Consider the following 18,710-nt stretch of genomic DNA (forward strand, 5'->3'; position numbering starts at 1 on the left):
TTCTTTCTTAAGAAATGGGTGTTACCTGGATAAAAATTAAGCTTGGAAAGAGGAGAAGAAAAACCTGAAGAGGCTTATCTGTTGTAGCCCCATTTGCTACATGTGCCAGCATAACATACTCCCATGATTATAACAGCAGTATCATAATGCCAACTCAATTTGCATTTTCTTAAATATAAATATTTCTGCTCTTGAGTAGTTTTACCCTTCTTAGTACTATAGGAAATTCCCTACCCTCATCCCATTCTGCTGCCTCAGAAAGTGAAGAATTTGTGACTTTTTCAGTATAAGGAACTCCTTATATGGGAAATCCCTTCACCAATACAGATTATGATCCATCTATGATTTAGAAAAGAACAATTAGAGAATATTGAGCTATATTATTTCCTCAGGGCCCAAAAGCTAGTAAATGTTAAGAGGAATCTGACTTCAAGTTTTCCTGTGACTCCAAGTCTAGTATGCTCTTCTGATTTATCATACTGCCACTGTCCCAAAATAATATCTCATTGCTAAGAGGAAAAAAGTGAATAATCTAGGTCTACATGAAAATTTACATTCATTTAAGTCCAGAATTTTTGCAGGCGCTTCATCCTGTAAGTTTATTTTAGGAGTGGCTATGTATGAAAATGGTGCAAGATTATGAATTGCAATGCAAAGGTAGCATCGATGGCAACTTTCTTTAAGGTATATAAATCTTCTTCTTTATATAGAACAGGAGAGAGCCAAAGGTATGAGAAAGTTGAAGTTCAAGGAATATATAAGGCCAAATATTTTTTTTAAATGACAATAACATTTCGTTACACCATGGTTAAAATTTGAAAAATAAAACTAGCAAACCTGAAGAAAAGGTTATTCTGGTCAATCAAATTTTCTAAAGAACTCAGTCATTAAACTACAAAATAAAGTGAGATGTCCTTCCTTCCCTCCCTCCCTCCCTCCTTCTTTCCTTCCTTCCTTCCTTCCTTCCTTCCTTCCTTCCTTCCTTCCTTCCTTCCTTCCTTCCTTCCTTCCTTCCTTCCTTCCTTCCTTCCTTCTTTTATATCCTCTCTCCACATAAGGTATCACACCCTTACCTGCAGGTGCTCTACCCAAAGGGAAGGTAAATTTTAATGTCTGAAAATGTTCATTTTTTTTTCTCTTAAAGACCAGCTTTAACCCCAGAACACCCTGGCCCAAGACCAAGTTCTACTTGGTCACTGTTTGGCCTCTGATTAGCTCAGAATGAATGTAAATAACAATCATTTCTGTTTTGGCCCAAAACCCTGAGAGTCTTCCCCTTCAAGGTTTATTTTTTTTTAATAGAGGCCATTCTTTGCCTCATTTTTTTTATTAAGCCTTAATCAATGAATGAATGCTTCCTCAGTCAAACAGATCTTCTAAAGACCTTAGCTTGAAAAGACCAAGGAACCTCACTTCATTTTGGGCCATCTCTAGTTGTCCTGACCCATATCTGGTCACTGGTTCCATATGACCTCGGAGGAGAAAGTGAGGCTGGTAACTTTGCACAGTCCTCCCTCAGTTAAATCCAGTTGACTTGCATGTCATGTTATCACCTTCCTGATGGCATGGTCATCTTTGAGAATGAAGGACAAACAACAAAGTGAGATGCATTGTTACCCTGTTTCCCAACACGATTAAGGTTCACATTGACTGGATTCAAATTTGACTGTGGCCATAAAAGATCAGTTTTTCTTCTAGACTCATCATATCCCCTGTCCCAGAGTTGAATCTGAAAAATATAACTTATATATAACTCATGTCTAAGATACCATGGATGTTAGAAATGGGGTCTCTAGTACCTAAATAAGCAATCAAGGTAACAAATGTATATTGAGTAGAAGAGTCAGTATTTTACCCAACAGAAAGTTCAAAAGATGAAAAGGATTTATGTGACCCCATAAACAGATATAGAAAGCATATGAAGTATCACAGTGGTCCAAAAGCAATAAATATAATTTTCCCTCTTAAGTGAATTCTACTTCCCCAACCCCACCCCATCAGGATCCCAAAGTCTTTCTGACCTGGTCTTAATTTTGGTTTAGATTTCCTTCATTAGAGAACTTGAAAAATCTACTTTTTTCCCCATAAATGAAACATTTCACTGAGGAATGAGGATTTTATGTCACTTTGTGGTCAATATTTTGAACATTGTAATCAAGTACTGGCCATGTACTTATTAGCCTGTGTAGAGTACCACTGAGACAATTTCTGACATGAAAGAGGCAGAGCAGTTTGTTTCCTGGAGAGTCATGAAGATGTGTAATGTAATTACTTTGTGTAGTATGTATAGACCTTCTGTAACTATTCAGGTCTCCTTAATCCAAGGTGTACAGTAGTTTTTTGGACTGCCTGAAGTTGTAGAATTGGAACTGGCTCATCTTCAAAGGGCTATAGTTGGCCCTGGCCTCTGGCCTTCTGATTCAGCCTTTGGTCAAGGTTTGCCTCTTTTGCTGCAGGTGACTGGTAAGGGGTAGAGCACTCAGTACTTTAACTATAAGGTCAAAGGGTGACCCTGTGAACATGGGGTTAGGATCTTTGGCTGTCTCACTATTTGTCCTTTTTTTTAAATTTTAGGTAAAGGAATTTGTAGGTTATAAACTTAATAATGATGATTTTGACAATTAGAATTTATACATCAATTTAAGGTTTGCAAAACACTTTATAAATGTCTCATTTGATCCTCACAATAATCCTGGGAGGCAGGTGCTATTATTATCCACCTTTTGCAGGAGGTAACTAAACCATACAAAGGTTAAGTGACTTGTGCAGGGTCACATAGCTAGTAAGTGAGGTTTGATTTGAACTCAGGTATTCCTGATTCCAGGTACAGTGCTCTAAGTATTGTACTACCAGGATGACCTTGTGAGTTTCAAAAATCAGGAGAAAGAAACACCTGAGGCCTGGCATTCTGAGAGCTGAGTTTTGCTGGATTTTGTATCCAGTTCAGTATCAATTAGCCAAGAAGTGAGGAGACCTTTGGACCCTGCTTAGGGTGGCTGAGACAAATACCTATCCATCAGCAGTGTCATATATGGAGGTGAACTTTGTGAGATTAATGCTGTGTAAAACTAGGCTAAATCTGAACCACTTTCTTTGGAGACTGAAATGGTACAGGGGAGAATGTGTTCCCAAGGTATGAGGCAGAAATGTCTGTAGTTCTATTCTTGCTATATCTTTGATGTAAAGGTCCCTTTGTAAAAGCTAAATGATGTTAAGTGGTTAAATTTAACTGAGGTCCTAGTCAGTGGTGGCTAACAGTATGGTCCATGAAAAGGGATCTTGAGCTAATGACATTAGAGAGGAGACACCCTAATAACCCCTTAAGATTATCACCAAAACTCTGAAGTGGAGATATAGTAGCTGACTTAGTGTGCTCAGTACATAGGCTAGAAGTTCCATGATTATAATATAATATTCCCCTAGGCAAAACTCTGAAGGTCCTTTGGCACTTCTATAATCAGGCACTAAAACAAACCTGTTATATGCCGAATTCTCCACTGTAGCAAAGTTGTCTTCTTCTTCTTCCCTTCCTCCTCCCTCCTCCTCTTCTCCTCCTCTTCTTCCTCCTTTTCTCATTTTCTTTTCTTCTCTTCTTTTTTTGCATTAAAATAATGAGTGTGAGAATTCTCAGTATGGAAAATTCAATATTTATAAAAATTCACTTGAAGGAAGCAACTATATGGCTTAATGAATGGATAGAGTAATGTACTTGGAATCATGAAAACTTTTCCCATACTGCTAGTATCTCTCCACTATTCCAGGGGCTTTCCTCTCTTCTTTTTGAGTTTGCAAGGATACTAGTACAGACAAATTCTATCAATTATCTCTCACTTTCATCATTGGATTACTTAGTTTTTAAAAATTTTTCTATTAAACATTACTTCATTAGACTTGGTACCAGAGGAATTGGGTTCAAATCTCACCACAGCTATTTACTAAATATATAACCTTGGGCAAGTCACTTAACTTCTCTGAGTCAGTACACTATTCTTAAAATGACCTTCCCTCTCTAAATCACTGACTCTAAGTAACCAGCAGCTCAGGTTTTTCCTTATAATTCCTTGTTTCTAATATGTTGCAGTCTTCTGGCAACCATTCTCTTTGGGTGTGACTCATTTTTAATTCTTTTGAGCCTTAAGGGCTCCAAATCTCCTGGCTATACATAATCTGGCAGAATACTGGTGTTAAAAATATAGGCCTATGGTTCTGTGACAAGGTTGGGGTCATAAAAGGAATTTTGTAGTTTGCCAAAAGGAAGAGAGTGCAAATTCTTTTCCCTTCATATAGTTCTTGATCCAAATAATTTTCCATTTTCAGTCTATGTTCAAGACTTGCATACTGATGAATTATATAAATCAAGTCAACAACCACTTTTATTAAGCATGTACCATGTACTAGGCACTTTGCTAAGTACTGGGGAATATAAAGAAAGGTAAAATAAATAAATAGTCCCTGCTCTCACGGAGCTCAAAGTCTAATGGTAGAGATAATTTGAAAGCAACTATATACAAACAAGATACAGGGTAAATTGGAGATACTCTCAGAGGGAGGGACCTAAGATTAAGGAGGAATGGTAGAAGATTCTTATAGAAGGTGGGGCTTGAAGGATACAAGGGAATCCAGGAGGCAGAGATGAGGAAGGAGAGAATTCAAGGAATGAGGTACAGCCAGTGAAAAGATCTGGGGTTGGAAAATGTGGTATCATTTATAAGGAATAGCAAGGAGGGCACATTTAATTGATTGTGATTTAAAGAAGTAAGGTGTATGAAGGGGCAGCTAGGTGACCCAGTGGATAGAGTGCCAGGCAGACCTGAGATTAAAGCTAACCTGTGATAGATGCTTACTAGTTGTGTGACCCTGGGCAAGTCATTTAAACATGTTTGTATCAGTTTCCTCATCTGTAAAATGGGCTGGAGAAGGAAATGTCAAACCACTTCAGTATCTTTGCCCAGAAAACCCCAAACAGGGTCAAGAAGAGTCGGACATGACTAAAATGACTGAAAAAAAGAAGGTATAAGAGGGCTAAAAAGAGAGGAAAAGTCCAGATTATGAGAAACTTTAAAAGCCAAATAAGGGATTTTACATTTGATCCTGGCAACAACAGGAAGACACTGCAGTTCACTGAAAAGGAGGAAGTGACATGGTAATAAGTGAGCTTTATAAAGATCAGTCTAATAACAAGTGAAAGATGGTCTACAGTGGGGAATTACTTGAGTCAGGGAGACTAAATACCAGGTTATTTCAATAGTCCATGAGTGAGGGGAGTGGGACTGAACAGAGTGATTATAGTATCAGAGGAGAGAAGAGGGCATATATAAGAGATGTTTTGAAGGTAGAAACAAAAGGAAGTGGCAGCTAGTTGGATATAGAGAATGAAAGGAAGTGACAGGGAATATTGTGGTACCATCAACTGTAATTGAGAAGTTAGGAAGAGAGCTTTTTTGGGGGAAAGATAATGAGTTCAGCTTTGGTTTGTTCAGGTTAAGATGTTTATAGGACATCTAGTTTAAATATTCAGTATGCAATGGTAGCTAATGAGTTCATAAAGCAAAACAATATATATATATATATAGAGAAGAGAATATGGTCCAGGAGAGAGCCAAGGGAGACACTCATGGGTTAGCAAGAATGATTTTGAGGAATGCCCAGTAATGAGTACTAAGAAGGAACAGTCAAACAGTAGGAGGAGAAAGAGGAGGGAGAAGTACCATGAAAGCCAAAAGGGAAGAGGCCATCAAGGAGAAAGTGGCTGACAGTGTCAAAGGCTGCAGAAAAGGATAAGAATTAAGAAAAGTTCATTAGATTTGGAGGGAGCAGTTTCAGTTGAATGATAAGGCTGGAAGTCAGAAGAGAATGAATGACAAAAAAGAAGTGGGGATGTCAACTATAGTTGGCTTGTAACTCTGGGCAATTCGCTTATAACTTCTCCAGGAAGTGAGCTACAAAAGAAAGGGGAGATTCAGTATGATAGCTGGAGAGGCTGGAGGGGTCGAACAAAATTTCTTGGAAGATGGGGGAGACATAGGCATGTTTGTATCCAATAAAAGGCAGTTTGCAGAGTTTTAAAATCACTAATAATTAAAAAAATACAAATTGAAATTTGGAGTGTCTCTTCTTGCCTTCTTATTTCACATAGAAACAGCCAGTAGAAAGGTACTGATCATAAGTAAGAGAGTGAAGATGTTGGAGGGGGGCAATCTGCTGGAGAAGATAGCATGGAGTGGGACCACCTGGCCATGTGAACAGGTTTGTGGTGGCATGAAGAAGGACCGTGATTTTTGTGAGATGGGATAAGGAAGAGATAGCTGTAGAATGCACTGAGATGAGTGATGAGAAATGAAAAGGGAAGAAGAGAGAATCCTTAAGGAATAGCTCCAAAGTTTCAATTTATATTTCTTTAATTATTAGTGATTTAGGAAAAAAATAATATGGCTATTGATAGTTTGATTTTCTTCCTCTGAAAACTTCCTATTCATATCCTTTGACCTTTTATAAACTGGGGAACTGCTCTTTTGTTTGTATATCTGACTTAGTTTCTTACATATCTTAGAAATGAGACCTGTTAGAGAAATTTGCTGCAAAGATTTTTCCCAGTTTCCTTGTTTTCTTCTAATTTTAGCTAAATTAGTTTTGTTTGTGTGAATTAAAAAAAACTTTACGTAATAAAAATTATCCGTAATTCCTCCTGTATACCCCTTTATCTCTTATTTGGTCATGAATGCTTGCTTCCTGTATCCATAGATTTAACAGCTTATTTCTTTCATATTCCACTAATTTGCTTATGATGCCACCTTTTACATACCCATTTTGAGATTATGTTGTTATACAAAGTGAGATGTTGATTTATTCCTAGTTTCTTCCAGGCTACTTTCCAGTTTTCTCAACAACTTTTATTGAATAGTGAGTTCTTGTCCTCAAAGCTGGGCTCCCTGGATTTATCAAACACTAGGTTACTAGGCTCATTTATTTCTGCTGTGTGTCTAATCTTTTCCACCTATTAGCCTCTCTATTTCTCACCCAGTAATAATTTGTTTTGGTAATTACAGTTTTGTGGTAAATTTTGAGATCGGGTACTTTGCTTCCCATTTTTTAAATTGATTACCTTGATGTTCTTTAACCTTTTGTTTCTTCAGATGAACTTTGTTTTTATTTTTTTCTAGCTTTATAAAATATTTTTTTTTGTATTTTCATGGTATGACATTGGATAAGCAAATCGTTTTAGATATCTTTCTCGTTTTATTATATTATCATTCTACCTATGAGTAATTAACATTTCTCCAATTATATAGATATGTCTTTATTTGTGTGAAGAATGTTTTGTAACTGTTTTCACTAGTTCCTGGGTTGTGTATTTTGGCAGGTAGACTCAAGTATTCTATACTCTCTGTAAGTATTTTAAATAGAATTTATCTTTCTACTCCTTCCTGTTGGATTTTGTTGATAATTTCCACAAATACTGATAATTTGTGTGAACTTAATTTTATATCCTGCAAATCTGCTGAAGTTGCTTTTTGTTTTGATTAGTTTTTGGTTGACTCCCTAGGGTTCTCTAAGTGAAACATCATTATCATCTGCAAAAAGTGATAGCTTTTTCACATTGTCTATTCTTACTCTTTCCATTTTTTTCTTGTCATGTTGCTATAGTTAGCATTTCTAGCATAGTAATGAATAATAAGTGTGATAACGGATATGCTTTCTTCACCCTGATTTTATTATAAAGGCTTGTAAATCTTATCTGTATTACAGATAATGCTTGCAATTGGTTTTTACTACTTATTTTAAGGAAAATTTAATTTCAGTACTTGTTAGTGTTTTTAGTATGAATGGGTGTTGTATTCTGTCAAAATGTTTTTCTGCACCCATTGAAATAATTGTGTGATTTTTGTTATTGATATGGTCAGTGATGCTTATAATTTTCCTAATATTGAAAGTAAGTATTCCTGGTATAAGTCCAGGTTAGTCATAGTATATCTTTGTCATATATATTGGTAAAATCTCCTTGCTAGTATTTTATTTATAATTTTTGCATCAATATTCCTTAGGGAATTTGGTCTATAGGTTTTAAATTATCTGTTTTTGTTCTCCATAGTTTAGGTATCAAGGCCATATTTTGTCACAAAAGAAATTTGGCAGGATCTCTTCTTTACCTGTTTTTTTTCAGATATACCACCTTTAATTATTTTTATGCACTATCAGAATTTATTGTTCTTTATATGTTTTATAGAATTCACTTATAAATAATTCTCGTCCTGGAGATTTTTTTCCCTTTGGGAATTCATTTATGACATTCATTTTTTCTAAAATGGGGTTATTTAAGCATCCTATTTCATATTCTTTTAACCTGGTCAAATTATGTTTTTGTAAATGTTCTTTAATTTAATTTGTCAGTTAAATTGGCCAGAAATAATTTCTAACAATTGATTTTATTTCTTCTTCATTGGTTGTCAATTTATCTTTCATTTTTTATACTGTTAAATTGTCTTTTTTTCAAATTTATTAATGGCGTATCTGTTTTATTACTTTTTAAAATGTTTTATGAATTCTATTTTGGTGTTTAGGATTTAAAATTTTTTCTTAGTTTCTTTCTTAAGTTTCATGCCCAACTCATGGATCTGCTTTTTCTCTCTTTTATTGATAAAAAAGTTTAGAGATACAAATTTTCCTGTAATTATTGCATGGTTGGCATCCCACAAATTTTGATACATTATCACTATCTTTAATGAAATTATTGTTTCTATAACTTTTCTTTGATCATTCTTTATGTTTAACCTGTTTAATTTGTGATTAAATTATTCCTCTTTGCTTCAAATACCCATTATCAAATGTCATTGCATTATGGTCACTAAAAGATGCATTTAATATTTATTCTTTTCTGCTTTTGTTTGTGAGGTTTTAATGTCCTAACACATGGTCAACTTTTGTGAAGGTGACTTCTACATCTTTGAAATAGGTATGTATACTCTTTTCCTATTCAATATTTGTCAGAGATCTAGCATATCTAATTTTATAGCATGGATATTTTCCATGGAACATGAGACAACATTCACATTTTAGAGGAAGAGAAGTAACTATGGGAAACTTGAGGAGGGATGAAAATTTTTGGAGAAACTGCTGTAGTGAGTTGGAGAGTGAATCAGTTATGGAGGTGTAAAAGAATTGCCTTGCAGCAGGGAGGGCCCATGTGATATTAGTAACATAAAGGTGTAGCCAAACAGGTCAGCACAGTTCTTGATTTTCTTCAACTTCATTTAGCAGCATTTCAATAGGAGTAAAGTCAGTGGATGGTGGGAGTGAACAAGGATGAGGATTGGAAGAGCAAGATCTTTGATAGATAAAGGAGCAAAGGACTCAAGAAAAGAATGTAGAGGGTTACTAAGAGGTCAAAATGGGGAAGGAAAGAGAGTATGGTAAGAGTAGGGGTGATCACCTGGGAAAGAACTGAGGACAGCAGGTCATGGTGATGAAGTACAGGGTTAGTGGTTGCAAGGCAGAGGAAGAAGTAGAATGATAAGAAATTGGGATCAAATAAAGGATTTTGAGAGTTCATGAACTTTGAAGAGGAATACTTGTGGGTTAAGGCAAAATCAAGGGTATGAGCATTTCTGTGCATAACTCTGTGTATAGCTGTGGTGGAATGGAGGAATAGATTATAGGAAGTTGAGGAATTTAGAATTAGGGTATTTGAGGGATTATCAATACATATGTTGAAATCATACCAGGTGCCAGGTATAAGGGCAGAAATTAGAGAGGAGAGAATGAGGAAAGACTGAATCTGGCACTGAAATCATTGAGGGAGGAAGGAAGGAGACTGTCCTCGAGGTTGTTAGATAACAACTACAGGAATCATGAGTGGGTAATTAATATAGACTGAATAAAACTTAAATAAGTAGGCTATTGAATAATGGTAGTACCCAGAGCCTAGAAGTGTCAATAGGGAGCAAGGAGTATTCCAATTCTATCCATTATGATCCATGAGTTGCGTACTGTGAATGAAAGTACATTGTGTGCTGGAAAGAATCAGGGATTCATCAGAGGAATTGGGAAGGAGCCATGTCTCAGTGACTTCAATGACATTGAAAGAAAAAGAAAGGGAAAGGTTTTAAATATAAGCTATGGAGCAGACATTCCAAGGAGTATAGTGGAAGGGGTAGGTGGCCTTTGAGTAGGGATTTGAGGGATTTGGTTGAGGGAGATGGGAATAAGATAACAATCAGTGATGATGCATGAATGTTATTTGAACAGTGGCAAGTGGGGATTCAAAATCACTGTGATATGGGTGAGAGTATGTTAATAATTGAAGAATGAGTTCAGGTAGGTTATCGTTGCCCAAAATGTGTAAGCCTGGTGCTAGGGCTGCCTTGAAGCAGTTAAATATAACTGGAAGTGCAGTGGGAGAAGGAAAGTAGAAGTGGCAATGGTGGAGATGCAGGTGTTCAGGTGTCTAAGCAGCCTTCCTGGGAAATACAGGTAAAGCAGCTGCTATGGAGATGTGGATATATTATGGCACATGACTGTCAACAAAAACAAAAACAAATTAAATATCTTGAATGAGAGCAGTTGATATATCTGTAGATAGTATCATCCAGGTATGGATGGAAATGGTTCGTGGAATGGCCCAGTGTGAAATATTTAATAAGTTAGTCAAAGCCAATCTCCTCCTGGGTGAAGAATTAAAGAGTGGAGAGAACTGAACTTTGGAGAAATCTAAGGTGTATTTATCTTGACCAAGAAACTTCACAAGGAAAGACTCTTTAAAAGACTTGGAAATCACACTATAAACTCCTTGGAGACAAGGCCATGGCTTCCCACAGAGATTCCTAGTGAAAGTGCAAAAATATGGTTGGTTGTTATCCTTTCTTCTCATAGAACACCAAAATGATATCACTATGGTAGAGTCAAGTTTCAGTGTGTCTAATTGTGGCTGATCTGCTGATCAGACCAATATGAGCTCAGAATGCTCTATTTCCAGGTCGGGTACAAATAGTCCATGTGAACATTTGGGCTGGATTCTCCAAATTTGCACATCCTTTGTTTTATTTGAGCTGTTGCAATTTTTTTTAAAACAACTGAGGTTAAGTAACTTGCTCAAGGCTACACGGACAGTTATTTCTGGGTGTGGTGGTAAGTATCTGAGCCTGGATTTGGTCCCAGGTTATCCCGACTTTGGGAGCAGTGCTCTTACTCACTGAGCCACCTGGCCACCCCTAAGCGATTGGGGTTAAGTAACTTGCTCAAGGTTACATGGCCAGGTGTTTCTGGGTGGGTGTTAAGTGTCTGAGCCTGGATTTGATCCCAGGTCATCCCAACTCTGGGGCTGGTGCTCTTACTCACTGTGCTACCTGGCCGCCCCTGAGCTGTTTCAATTCTGCTTTGCTCATAGACTACAGCACCTTATCTGATGTGGGCACACCATGTTGAGCAGTCCTGTGCCATTGTCTCCCATGTCACACAATTACTTCCGAAGTTCTTAATGGGGACCCTAAGAGTGCCCTTGTATTGCTTTTTCTGACCACCATGTGAATGCTTGCCCTGTGTGAGTTCCCATAAAATAGCCTTTTTGGCAAGTGTACATTTTGCATTTGAATAACTTGGCCAGGCCCTCAGAGTTGTGCTCTTCTGAAGTAGAGTTTGAATGCTTGGCAGTTTAGTTTGAGAAAGGACCTCTGGGTATGGTATCTTATCCTAACAGATGATCGTCATAATCTTCCCAAGACAATTCAAATGGAAGAAGTGATTCCGTTTCCTGGCATGGCACTGGTAGACTGTCTAGGTTTCATAGGCACACGGCAATGAGGTCAGCACCATGGCTCTGTAGACCTTCAGGTTGATAGTCAGTCTAATACCTCTTCTCTCTCATACTTTCCTTTGGAGCCTCCCAAACACTGCGCTAGCTTTGGCAATGTCAACATCAACCTCATTATCAATGCGTATTCCACATCTGGAAATGTGCACATCACTTACCAAGGTAGGTGAACTTATCCACAGCATTCAAAACTTGTCCATTTGCTGTAATTGATGGTTCCACGGTTATGTGGCGGTTGCTGATGGAGCACCTCTATTTTTTTGGTGTTGTTGAGCCAAAATTAGCTTAGATAGCAGAGAATTGATTCATACTTTGTTGCATCTCAGCTTCAGAGGCTGTATTGACTGCACAATGATCTGCAAACAGAAAATCATGCACCAACACTCCCTCCACTTTGGTCTTGGCTTGTAGCCTTTTTAAGTTGAAGAATTTACAATCAAACTTTGTGAATGTGCAAAAGTATACATATGTAACAAAAGAATAGGACCATTTAAAATGTTTCCAAGAGAAGATCACACCAGGGATGATTTCTGTTCTAGGTTCTGAAATAACAGTGGGAAACACTACCCTGTTTTGATTTCAAGCAATATGGAAAGATAGTTCCTTCTTGCAGCCACATTTTTAAGTCAGTAACTTTCTGCTAACTAGAATTTTGTTGTGGACATGTACTCCCTTGGCATTTTGCTCATGCATTTTAAGAAGTCCTTCCTAAGATTTTTTTAAAAATAGAAAATATTTATTCTTTGTTCTTTTCCTTTCTCATATTTCATCTTTCATTCCTTAAAAAATAAAAATAACAACCAGTATCATACCCCATCCTGAGAAGTTAGCTTCTTTTTAGTTCCCACACTTTGATGCTATATCCTAGGAAAAGGAACAATTTACATGCAAATTTACAAGTGTTTTTTCTCAGTATCCAGGGATTTTAAAGACAATTTTGATGTTTGGATTCTACTCAAGAATCTCAGTATAGCAGGTAAAGAACTTTACCTAGGTTTTCAAACTGATTTCAACATATTTTCTCCCAGTTTTCTTGGAGGGTCCCACAGACAGAGTTCTGGTAGGAGCTTAGAATATGATAGGGAAGAAACTATCCAAAAAAACCTTAGACTCACTATTCTAAATAGGCTCAATTACACAGTGATAGCTGCCTCTATTCAATATTTTTGCCATTGGTATGGATTTTGTGGCACAAATAGATCTTTTTCCTTGTCCCTTGAGCATTTTCTTAGGCCATCTTTACTTCATACTGGAGTTTTGGGATAGAATGGAAATTAGAAAGCACAAAAAGCAGTAAGAAAATGGTGCCAATTGTCTAACTCCCAGCTAGCACAAAAACATAGCCACTGCAGCCACAATAAACTAAGTGCAAGTTTCTAGAAAAGAACTCCATGGATGAAGGGAGGGCAGAGGATGCTGCCCTAGAGTACATTCCTCAGAAAAGTTTGGATCATCCTGTCATAAACCATGTGACTTTCTCAGCATTTGCTCCCAGCTCAGAGAATCCAATGTATGGCCTATCCAGGGAAGATAGAAGCCAATGTTGAAACTGTGCTTTAAAGAACACCAAAGTGAAGATTCATGAGTGAAGGAACAACTTGTTTTCACAGCCGTGAGAGAGCTGGCAAATGCTTGTCTGTAGTGACTTACATACTTATTCAGTGATTTAGACTGCCTCTCTGGCACGGGTCAGATGGCATATTAACATGGGATATAATCCTTTCTCACTCTGCAGGCAATGGCACAGTATGATATTGGCACCACATTAGGCTTCATTAACCCTAGAACATGCTGCATTCTCACTCTTGGCACTCTCTGACGGGCTGCAGGCAGTAACCCATGAGTAATCTGATTACCTACAACCGACTGTATCCACATGGAATGGAGGCTGACTACCGAGTGGAACACAATTACAGTCTTTTGAGATTCAATTAGAAAAGCTGTTGGTAGGGCCATGCTCATGATTCTGAAGCAGACTCCAATAACCCTTCTCAAACGACGTGGTTCCTTAAGAGCCATAGTAAATAAAGAGCTTAAAGAGCATCACCTGACTCTCATAGGCCTTTAAAAATATTGTTACTGAAGTGCCGTTTGTGATAGGTCTGCACTTAGAAATAACAGAAGTCATGTTTACATAGGTCATGGCTGTGGCTTTCTTGTCAACATGGGACATCTTCAGGCTTTTTATGAAGGAACAAAAGTTATTCCTCTCCATTGCTTCTCTCTATTACTTCACTCTCAATCTGCAGTGTGCATAGGCATTAATAATTAAGAGGGAGCCTCATGGGATCTTAGCATCATCACAGGCTAATGGTTTCCAGATAAAATTGAAGGTAAAACATTGAGCTCACTGTATTAAAAATAAATAAATAAATGAATAAATCAAGAGCAAAGCAGTTCTAGACTATTGGACATCTTCATCCCATGACAATATTCTTTGCCATCTCTACCCCCTATCACTGGTGCTGGCAGTCAGCTTTGCATGACCAATGTCATCAATGCTATCGTCACTGCCATTGTAATCATTGGTCATTGTTTTGTTGAAGTTCTGGTCTTTAAAAACATGGTTTGGAAAGGAATGGTTGCAGGAAAGAGAACTTGTCTCTCTCATAGCCAGGAAGATTTTCAAATGTCTTAGAAAATGTTTGGATGTAAGGTTTCTGAAATTGTCCTAACACTGTAGTAGATTCTGTTTTTTTCTTTCTCCATTTTTAGTCCCAACCCATATTTCCAAAAGTATGGGGGAGCTCCCAGAGTGAAAACTGCCTATTCTGAAGGAGATCAGCAACTCAGCTATGCCATCATCTCAGAGAGTTGTCTGTGGCATTGAAATATTAAGTTGCTTGTCCATCATCACACAGTATCAGCATTAGGACTTGGCTTCAATTTCATAGATTCACAGATCGAAGGGTCCTGAATAGTTATTTTGTGCAAATCCCCATTAAGCTCAGGTTAAAAAGAACTGCCTTGTTCCAGGTCATACAGTGAAAAAAAATCGGATTTGAATTCAGTTCTCTTCCTATTGTACCACGCTTCTATTCATTAATCTTTGATATCTTTCATGGTTTGTTCTTTACCTTAAGTGGTAGAAGTTGATGGTGACGATGATGATGATGATGATGATGATGATGATGATTTATATGGCATGCTAGTATTTACAAAGTTCTTTTTCTGGGTGAATTTGCTCTCACTTTATTTTTCTATAATTACTACTTTACCTTCTATGTAGGCCAAACTCTAAGTCTTGTTGAAAATTTCATAAGCCTGATGGTAATGCCAATTCCTGTTTATATCATTTTCAGCACAGATATAAGCATCAATCCTGGGCTCTGATTCATGTGAAATTTTCACTGAGATCATTGAAATTCATTTCTTATAGGGATGTGTTTGGGCTCCTGAATTTCATTACATGCTTTCTGAGTTTGAATGATCATGATTTTTCTCCCCTTATGCCCATCACACATTCTGCATTAAGGATGTGGATGCAGGATCACAGCTAATTAGAGTGCTCATCTGAAAAAGGCAAAATACAAACCCTGTTCAAAACTAACTTTTTCCACTAAGACCAATTCCTTGACCTCTGGGAACTTAATGCATAATAGGCAGGAGAAATTTGAATGTAACAAAACTTATCTGAACAATAGAAATATACTATGCCCAAGATAGTACATAGACATTAATTTTTTCCTTCTTCCCTGGTATCTGCAGGTATAGGCCTAGTGAGCTACTGAATATTAAAGATCTGCCTGTTAATATTGAAAGGCATGACAAAGGGAAATCACTTTAGTCCCCTGACTCTGAAGATTAATATGTGCATTATAAGTCTCCACTAGTAATCACTTACAATGCAGTGCTCTGTGTATTATGGTTGGCACACATTTGGTAGCAATTGGTACGGGAGGCAGTGTCAAACATCTGATCATTAGCATGTCAGACTACTTAGTTAGTTGCAGTCATTGCTTCTAATAATTTAATCAAACTTGCATTTATCCTTCTTCCTGCTGTCCAAAGTGATGTAGTTCCACTTCTCTGTCATTATCCACAATGAATCACTCGATGTCAAGAGAGCTGGCCAAGCTCAGCATTTATTATTAATCACCAAGGTTTTAGGAACAAATTCCAAGGTTTAGCCAACTCGTTTCACAAGATTTCTACCATTACAATTAACTGCAGCTGAGGTACAAATTCAGAAAAGTAAAGTGGGGCCTTGTGATTTCAGAGTGAGGGATCTTGAGCAGAATTGTTCTTTTGGAGAATAGGGTGGCCATCAGAGCATCACTGGAAGAATTTCTGGCTGGTGGTCAGAGAGTAATGGTTTCCTCTGATGTCAGGGCACAAGTAGAGGATGTTGTAAAATGATCTCATTATTTTCCTTTCTTATTTTCCCCCACCCCACCTCCCTCCATTCCTTGCTCTTTGGCAAGTTCATGGCACCAGAGGGGAATTGGGATCAATAATATTCAGAGGAAGGAAATGAAAGATATTATGGGGCTGGTGTAAATCTCGCAATCAATGGATAAAATAGGCTATGAAAAAAAGTATTAAAACTGATTTTGAAAATTGTTTGTTCAATACTGTTCATCCTTCTTTGGGACTTTCACATAGTAATCCATACCCTAACCTCCGACCCTCACTTTTGAGTCTTTGACCTAACGTAAGATTATTGATGGGGCAAGATTTGAAAACCAATCAGCTTTTCTTTCAAAATCTCTCTAGCATCCTGTCCTTCCTTTCTATTTCCACTATGACAGTGATGGAAATATAGCTGAACTTGGAGTAGAAAGGCAGAGGATATAATCATGTCAGCTGCCTGATTACAGGCAAGTCACTTTCCTTAGTTTAATCATCTGTAAAATGAGAGGCAGCATGTTGTAGTGGAGACAGTACCATCCTTGAACTTGAAGTAGGAAATCCTGGTTTCCAGTGCTGCCTTTGATGTATAACAGCTGCGTGATCCTGGACAAGCCACTTAATTTCTGGCAGTCTCAGTTTTCTCATCTATCAACTGGGGACAGCAATCCTCACAGTGCTGTTGTGAGGATTAAAGAATGAGTAAAGCATTTGCATTAAAGCGCTATCTAATGTTAGTTGCTATTGTTACCTCAGTGAAGTGATTCAGATTGTTGGCTGGGTAGAGATTTAACAATGGTGGAGAACAATAATCAATAAACAGAAATAGGCAGGAGCAAAAGTATGGAATGGTGGGAGAATGGGACATATTTGAAGGTAGAGAAAAGTTCAATTTGGACAAAGCATAAGTGTATTGAGCAAATTATGCAATAATATTGCCAGGTTTGGGTTAGTGGGAAGGCTAGAATGCCAACCCAAGAGTTTGTATTTTATTCTGTCAGTAGTAGGAAGCCACTAACACTTTGGATGAGATGAGTAATATGACCAAATTTATGTATGCTATAGTTTATGTAAACCAACTCTTCTCCCTCAGCCTACCAACTCTGCATGGAGTTCTACTGAGAATATGTCTATAATTCTAGCTCTGAGTAGATAACACAGTATATAAAGCACCTGGCCTGGAGTTAGGAAGACCTGAGTTCAAATCTAGCCTTAGACACTTACTTGGGGAAGTTACTTAACCCTGTTTGCCTCAGTTTCCTCATCTGTAAAGTGAGCTGGAGAGAAGAAATGGCAAATCATTCTAGTATCTTTGCCAAGGAAAGCCCAAAAAGGGTCACACAGAGTTGAACATGACTGAAATGACTGAATAACAACAACTGAGTAGAAACTGGCAGTTACTTCCAACTTGATAGAGATTTTATTTTTGAAGAATTATAAAAAATAATTTTGTTATGTTGGGAAGCCATCTAGGTTTCTTGACTTGTGGATGACCTAGACTAGAAAGGCTACATCTAACTGACAAAAAACAAACCTTTGGATTTTGAACAAGATGGGTGTAAATGTATACAGAGGGCAGTGTTTTTGACACCAGTGTTTTCTCACCTTTTTTATGGGTGATGTTTGTGTGAAATTTTCCAGAAAAAGTCTTCTTATTGGCTGCCTGAAAGTCTATTTTTACATCTTATTTTATGCTTAATGCCATACTCCATGAAGAAAGTGGGAGAAAAAAAGACTTTTAAGAAAATTTGCCTAATGTAGGCTCATTTTAAAATTCAATACACAAAAAAACAGTCATCAAGTTTGGCCAATGGTTTGCCATTTGTGTTAGTTATTGCCATATTTGTCCAAATATAGGATGTGCTTGAACCCTTAGCCCTGCTTTCAAACCCCCCACAAATTCACAGCTCCCCACAATTTGATACACAAATTTGAAAGTGGCCTCTAATTGTATTATTTTTCAGTGCATGCCTATTTATAAACAGGCAGTGTAGCATATTAGTCACTAAATCTTAAAGTTTCTACCTCTACAACGTTTTTCATCCATATTCCCTTCTTTCTAGTAATACAGTTACCACCTTTGGGCCCTCATCACCTCTCTCCTGGATATTGTAATAGCCCCTTATACACTCTTGCTACCCCAAATTACTCCCCACTCTAATCCATTTTTGACATAACTGTTGAAGCTATTTTCCATAAGCACAGATCTGACCACATTACTCTCCTACTCAATAAACTCCAGTGCCCTCTATGCTTCTAGGATAAAATATTAATTCTTTTGTTTGCCCTCTAAATCCATTCACAGTCAGTCTCATTACACATTACTTCTGTGATTCTCTCCCTCCCCCAAATTCTTTCTGCTTCTCACACACAACTTGTCCCTTTCCATCTCCATGCCTTCCCATGGGCTTTCTCCATGTCTACAATGTACCTTGGCCTCATCAAATCCCTGATTTCCCTCAAGATTCACCTTAAATATCATTTTTACATGAGATCTTTTGGATTCTACCCAGCTTCCAGGGCTTTTTTCCTTGTAATTACCTTTTAACTACCTTAT

At 37.5% G+C, this 18,710-nt stretch overlaps 1 protein-coding gene across 1 annotated transcript in view; it reads left to right on the plus strand.

Annotated features, from left to right (window-relative positions):
* LOC138145014 (uncharacterized) overlaps positions 1–18,710 on the plus strand; it is a 449,608-nt gene that overhangs the window by 145,602 nt on the left and 285,296 nt on the right. The gene's annotated exons all lie outside the window — the stretch shown is intronic.

The sequence above is a fragment of the Petaurus breviceps genome, unplaced genomic scaffold (assembly GCF_028583685.1).
Source record: "Petaurus breviceps papuanus isolate PSGF00001 unplaced genomic scaffold, PetGlider_PUasm1.0 90723, whole genome shotgun sequence".
NCBI classification, from domain to species: domain Eukaryota; kingdom Metazoa; phylum Chordata; class Mammalia; order Diprotodontia; family Petauridae; genus Petaurus; species Petaurus breviceps.